This window comes from Haliotis rubra, unplaced genomic scaffold (genome assembly GCF_003918875.1).
Source record: "Haliotis rubra isolate DU_JTF1 unplaced genomic scaffold, ASM391887v1 Scf1916, whole genome shotgun sequence".
Lineage (NCBI taxonomy): Eukaryota > Metazoa > Mollusca > Gastropoda > Lepetellida > Haliotidae > Haliotis > Haliotis rubra.
This window is the reverse complement of record NW_025765910.1, coordinates 71,204-78,691: the sequence shown is the minus strand read 5'-3', so window position 1 is coordinate 78,691 and position 7,488 is coordinate 71,204. Positions and strand designations below refer to the sequence as shown.

General features: G+C 39.0%; 1 protein-coding gene across 1 annotated transcript in view; it reads left to right on the top strand.

Annotated features, from left to right (window-relative positions):
• Positions 1-1,260: 1,260 nt before the first annotated feature.
• The window catches only part of LOC124274543 (type-1 angiotensin II receptor A-like), a 31,051-nt gene continuing 24,823 nt past the window's right edge, over positions 1,261-7,488 (top strand). Inside the window, exon 1 of the mRNA XM_046709908.1 lies at positions 1,261-1,359. The gene's annotated coding sequence lies outside the window, so the exon portion shown is untranslated. The remainder of the gene's footprint in view (positions 1,360-7,488) is intronic.

The window sequence follows — 7,488 nt, the reverse complement described above, 5'->3', positions numbered from 1 at the left end:
AAAGTATGGGAGTTACGATCATCTTAGCGCTACCACAGTCGTAAGTCTATGTTAAAGTATGGGAGTTACGACTGTCGTAGCGCTACGATCGCTTTGAGGAAAGGGGCCCAGGACTCAACGAGTGATCATCTGAGAGACAATCATCACGAACAGCGTTGAACCACTAAGCATATAGATACCTACAATACAATACAGTTTAGGTAGTAACAATCCATACAATAGGTCATTCATCTGTTTATGATCTGTTTGATTGGCATTTAGAAGTTGGTGACTAATAAGAAAGTAAGAAAGTTTATGGATAACAACTTCTTTATTATATATGATGCGACGTTTCGGTATGGATTCTTATACCGTTGTCAAGCAAGAGTGAAGTACTACAGCACAGAACAGACTTATATACATGAACAGGGATTAAGTAATAACAACATGTAGGACTGAATGAGGGGGATTAACAATAACAACAAGGCACGGTGGCAATAATGTAGTGACAATAGGAAGCCAATGGTGGTGGAGGTAAAAAACAAAATATACATGCTGATGAGATTAATTAACAATGATGGCTGAGGTGCTCTAATCTGTTGTTTTTATGAGATCATTGTATGCAGAAGGGATGAGATATTATCCAAAAACCACCAGGACTTCACCAAAAGGAAACTTGCAGAAGCAGTTCAAATCCGGAGACACAAGCCCTCAATCAACAGAGACCAGGGATATCTCATCCCTTCTGCATACAATGATCTCATAAAAACAACAGATTAGAGCACCTCAGCCATCATTGTTAATTACTAGTAATCTCATCAGCATGTATATTTTGTTTTTTACCTCCACCACCATTGGCTTCCTATTGTCACTACATTATTGCCACCGTGCCTTGTTGTTATTGTCAATCCCCCTCATTCAGTCCTACATGTTGTTATTACTTAATCCCTGTTCATGTATATAAGTCTGTTCTGTGCTGTAAATAGGTCATTCAGCCCTCGCCCGGACTGTCAGTATCGAACATAAACCGGCCCTCTTAGAATGGAATTTCAGGAGTGTATGCACATACATGTAACTAGTTAACACCAACAACACTATTCATTATTTGATGTGAACTTGTAGCGCCAATGAGAGAAAGGGTCATTGTTTCCACCAGCGAGCCGGGACACAAATCGATACTGTACTATAGGCTGGTGATTAACTGGCGTCCCTTATATCATTCACAGGAAATATAGCCACTGACGACTGATGAAGCTGTTTGGGTGGATGAATGGAGCTCGCACTGACTCCTTGTAAACAGGGAGTGTTTAGGGTGTGGAGTGAGGGTGTGGAGTGAGGGTGTGGAAGGTTATCCTCATCAACCTCGTTTGATGTTGAAAGGTAAGAGTTACTATTTTTTGTGAAAACTTAATATGTTAAAATCATTGAATAACCTGTATCGCTTACCCTCCGAGACGGAATTTGCATTAAAGGTAAAACAGGTGAAAAATGTATTAACGGATCAAAAAGTACCACGTTTTCTGCGTTTGCCATATGTACGTAAGTGTAATATTCATAAGTGTATATTTCATTCTTACTAGGGTGTTATATAAACCTCACTCTCAGGGTTAATGTGTTGGCTATTGATGCTGCTGATGCTGCAAGCTAAAGGAGATGTCGTTTCTAACTATGTCTTTTAATTATTCACTCAACCCCACACGAAATGACTGTATCACCCAAATTTTCTAACGTTAGTAAATATACTTGTCATCCGGCGGCCATATGAACAACGTTTGAAATCTACGTATCATCTAGCCGTCTGATTTACACACGTTTAAAAGGGTGTTAAAATAAACGAACACTCAACTCTGCATTTACATGTATTTCACCGGTGTGTTAATTTGGCCATTGTTTTCATGTATTTTCTTGCATGTGTAACATGTAAATGCTGTGATTGTAGGACATGCATTTCAATACCTTTGAAATCTCGTATGACCAGGGTTAGGTGTGTCATATATTTAGTACATGCGTAAATAGTTGGTAATGGGTAACAAGACTGAACCTACTTTAACATTTATTTCAATGGTTCTGTAATATAACTGTCACATAGGGTTCGTTAGCGCGTCCGGCCACGCCATAATGTACTCTGATAATTAGAAACACATGGTGAAGTGATAACATACACATTAAGCCTGTTTGAAAGGTTCAAATATCGTGTCTATGAGCCAGAGCGATATGTATGTTAGGGAGTGTGTGTGCATGTGTGTGAGAGGGAGAGGGTGTGCGATGGGGTAGGCTTAGGGTGGGGTGGTGGCGGTGGGTCGGTGTTGAGGTACTGATAAGTCATTCTGATCAGTAGGTAATATCGTTTATACTTGTTGTAATGGAAAATACATTACAGTTTAAATAACTGACCTTAGGTACACTTCTTATATATGCCTAATTTTAGGTTCCTAATTTTATGCCCAGTTGTATGAGTTATCCGACTGATCATAACTGAACAAATTTCATTATCTATACTTTCATAAAAGATGATTACAATGTATTAATGATTCCCGGTGTAAATTACTGTTGTAAATATATGTAAACATGCACATACTTGGTATGACCTCTTTTTGATTCGGAATACAGATATTATCCCATACGGACGTTTTCTCAAATTTCAGTCACCCGACGGAATATACTGTACACCTATTTTGATTCCATCTCTTGGATAGATTATAGAAAATTCTAGTGATTGCAATTAGTTCATAAACTTAGATAACTAAGCAGTTTCCATAATTATTGAAAGCTTACTACCTGACAGCATTTATGTTGCTCATGCGTTTTCATTTTTGCTTTTGCATTTTGCTGTCTGATTTGTCATACATTATACAATTATGTTAATCATTTTTGCATCCCAATATGATGGAATATAATTTGTACTTATTAATCTATCAAAGTACCGAAACGTATTATCTGTATGCTTTACTGTTATTGGGTGGAACTGTTAAGTGTATTTCCAGTAATAGAAACTGAAAATTTCGTACAGAATTTCAGGAAATAGAAACTGAAAATTGTTAATTAAATGGAAAACTAAATTACTAACGATTGCAAAACAAAACCTCAAAGTCATTATTTATATTGTTTCACCTGTTTTGAATTATCAATGGTGGGCTGCAAATCATGTCAGTCACATAAAAACTGAAAGATATATAGTGACAAAACTGGGTTCAATCTTGAATGTATAATAAATGTACCAATGTATATTCTTTAACAGTATCAAGGAATGATGGGGTACGCTCGTGGTTAAAGCGTTCGCTTGTCAGGTCAAAAGCCGGTGTTTGATTCCCGACATAGGCACATTAAGATTGACGCTTAGTGTCTTGAAAATATATTATTTTGATAAGGCAAAAAACTTAATTTCAATGGAAAAAAGACCAAGTAATTTGGAAGATTCACAGACTAACAACATCTATATTGGGGCTACAGTATTTCTTTACAGTATTTTCTTACAGACATATATAGAACATGTATATAGAACATTAATTTTTACGGGTATGGAAAGAGTGGGGGAAAACACATGCGAAGTATCTGAGTCAGCTGAGATTATCCTTCAAAAACATCATATGTACATTTAACAATCACTTATCATTAAGTGCAACCAAAGCATTACATAAATGCCATATTTCCAGACAGCATAACATCACCTTTGGCCGGAGTTACAATGATGCCTTAATCATAGTCACAATGAAGTATAGGTTGCCATGTGTTTTCCAATATGATTGAGTCAGTGAAATACTAATATTTACCAAATATAATTCTAAAGGAGCCTTTCTTCAAGCAACGACTTAACGCCTAACTTAGCTAGGCTTGCTTAGATTATAAAAAATGCTTCGTATAAGGCATCTTAGATATGTCACAAACATGGTACAGGACCCTTAGCCTCATTAGCTTATTGCCTCACCACTTGCGAATTAAGCGTTGGCAGATGTAAATGTTACTGGAGATGTAGGTCCCGCCAGCCATGGGTTAGACTAATGCTTAGTCTCTGAATATATATATAATGTTGATAGTAACAAACAAGCCCATTTAAATTGAAAAGGAGCCCCAGGGAGACCAGAGATTCCCCCCTGAGGAAATCTAGACTTGCTTTATTTAGGGCTTGAGCACTGCAGAGAGGGCTTGGCAGTAGGGAATATAATGTGGTTCAGGGACTGTGAGACAGACTAGCCATGGGTGTTTGGTATTGTTTACTCTGTAACCCTAACCCTGCAGTGAGTTTTCCTTAGAAGATAAAGCTACTCTGTTTTCAATTTTGCGGTCCTTTATCGTTGATTTAAGACCGCTAAATTAAACATTTAGCGGTCTTAAATCAACGATAAAGGACCGCAAAATTGAAAACAGAGTAGCTTTATCTTCATTCTAGCACGACTGATAAGCGTTCTAAAACCGAACTGTTTGGTGCGCAAGAACACAAATCGTGAAGGGGCCTTTTTCCTGGAAATCGCTTGGAATCGTCCCGTTGAGGGACAGGTTGTGAAATGAACAAAATAAGACATTTTCAACAACATAAATGCTTTATTTCAGGAACTAGTATGCTTGTATTTGTAACAAATAGCATACATAAATGAAAATAGTTTATAATGTGAGCAAGTACAATTATTTGATTTTTCTCAAGCGAATAATTGATCTCCCCTACTGTATGATGATCGACTCGCCCAAATTCAAGCCGTGAACTCGCTAAATTTAGTCGCCGCCAACTTTATTCACGGAAATAATTGTTGATAACCACCTTACTATTCCCAATTTGGAAAAGACCTGACATGCCACGATTTATGTGGGATACATGGGCAGTGGAAGTGGAAGGACTGGGTATGACGGCCGGGACGGAAGCGGTCAGGTTAGGACGTGTGGGCCGACGTGTGTTGTCGACGTCAACACACGTAGATCTGGACACGGTTTAAATATACTGCCGCTTTTGCGCTGCTGATTTTCTAGCTTCGTAGTTTCTTCACTGGGATTGATCAAGAAATTCTTCTTCAAACCATTCGCTTTTTACTTCAAAAACACCAAAGATGCTGCCGAGATAGAAATTGCCAATGTCCGACAAGTTTGTTTACAAACAATAGGGTCAACGAGTTCGTTGTATTCATACGCGGTGAATCGGTCACTTTAATTTGCGGTCTTAAACTGCCATTTAAGTACGGTTTTGATGAGCTCATACACATCTAAAGTGTGTAAACATTTGCAAATTTGAAAATTTACATGTGATTCCCCACCTAAGTAAATTTACATGTTTCCTCACTCACTCACTCACTCATGACTCACTCACTCACTCACTCACTCACTCACTCACTCACTCACTCACTCACTCACTCACTCACTCACTCACTCACTCACTCACTCACTACACTCACTCACTCACTCACTCACGCACTCACTCACTCACTCACTCACTCACACTCACTTCACGACTCACTCACTCACTCACTCACTCACTCACTCACTCACTCACTCACTCACTCACTCACTCACTCACTCACTCACACTCCTCACTCACTCACTCACTCACCTTAGCTTAACGCATATTACGGTAACAACGGTCCTAACGATATGAGCATTTTTGAGAGATGTTTCAGTGTCCGAAGATCCTAAGAGTTGTTCTTCAGTTAAAATATTTTGTAATCATCCCAACTGTGTTACCACACCAACCAATCCCATGATACTAGTACGGCCGCTAGATTTCCCGGTCCAAAACACTGGAGCTTAATATACATTTCTTGTTTATTTAAGATTGGGCGAGCACCGCACTGGCTGATTACTGATAAGATGTCCTAGTTGAAGACCTCTAGTAATAGAGCTCACGTCTCCCCTACTCACAAATGTACCATCGGTCATTATTCTTAACTTGAAAAAAAACCCACTTCAAAACTTCTTATTCACAAGTGTGATCACTAGGGGTAGCTTACTGGTTAAAACGTCCGATAGTGACGTCAAAGGGCCGGTGCCATTAACCCAATGGCTAGAAATGTTTGAGCCCATTTCTGGTGCCCCCGGTGTGACATTTGTTAAATATTGCTAAAATCAGTAACTTTAAACCTTAAGTGCTCTCTCTCTCTGCAATGCGATTCTACTGTTTAACCGTGTGGCGTGAGCGCACACACTATAACGGACGCTATGGTCATATATCCCAATATACTCTTCAAAGAAAGAAAGGGCGGTGGGGTAGCCTAGTGGTTAAAGCATTGGCTCGTCACGCCGAAGACCCGGGTTCGAATCCCCACAAGGGTACAATGTGTGAAGCCCATTTCTGGTGTCCCCCGCCGTGATGTTGCTGGAATATTGCTAAAGGCGGCGTAAAACCAAACTCAGTCAGTCAGTCAGTCAAAGAAAGAAACGCACATGAAACATTGACAATATTCCTGAAAACATTCCAGCATGCGATATTTTTGATTGGACGATGTTAGTGACATATACCAGTTAGCTGGTATATACAATATACAAAACATAATAATCAAGAGCACTGACAATGACTATGTAAGGTCAAAAATCAGTCAACAATTAAAACAATATACGTTTGTCAACTTGCTGGGATCTGGAAAATGCCGAGACTAAATGCTGTCAATCGTAACATCGCCACAGATCGTCTTGCAGCAAACGGTGGTCACAACAGGTAGTAGCCCGTGAAGATCAGGGTTAGAATATTGATCTTCAGTAACCCAGGCTTGTCGTAAGAGGGGACTAACAGGATTGGCTGGTCAGGTCCGCTGACTTGGTTGACACATGGCATCGGTCCAGACTCGATTACGTACAGACTACCGAAATACATAGCTGGAATATTGCTAAGTGCGGCGTTAAAAAAACAAACAAACAAACAAACATACAAACATACAAACAAACAAACAAACAAACAAACAAACAAACATACAAACAAACAAACAAACATACAAACAAACATACAAACAAACATACAAACAAACATACAAACATACAAACAAACAAACAAACAAACAAACAAACAAACAAACAAACAAACAAACAAACAAACAAACATACAAACAAACAAACAAACAAACAAACAAACAAACAAACAAACAAACAAACAAACAAACATACAAACATACAAACATACAAACATTAGGACGCGAGAGAGACCGAAGGTTACATCGAATTAATGTTTCAGTTGATCATAATAACCTGGTTATGGTTCTTAGTGATGCGTTGTATGGCCTTAAAAGGTGGATATATACGAGGCTTGTTTGTTAATGAGTTCAGGTAGGTTAATATAAAGCAATATTCTGTCGCGTTTGCTTCATTTTGCCAGTTCTTGCATATTGTTGTAATGGCGATAACGTGCAATTGCGACAACGCCCCTTCCGGGATTCCATATATAAATAACTGGGGCGGTGGGTTAGCCTAGTGGTTGAAACGTTCGCTCGTCACGCCGAAGATCCTTGTTCGATTCCCCACATGGGCACAATGTGTGAAGCCCATTTTCTGGTGTCCCCCGCCGTGATATTGCTGGAATATTGCTAAAAGCGGCGTAAA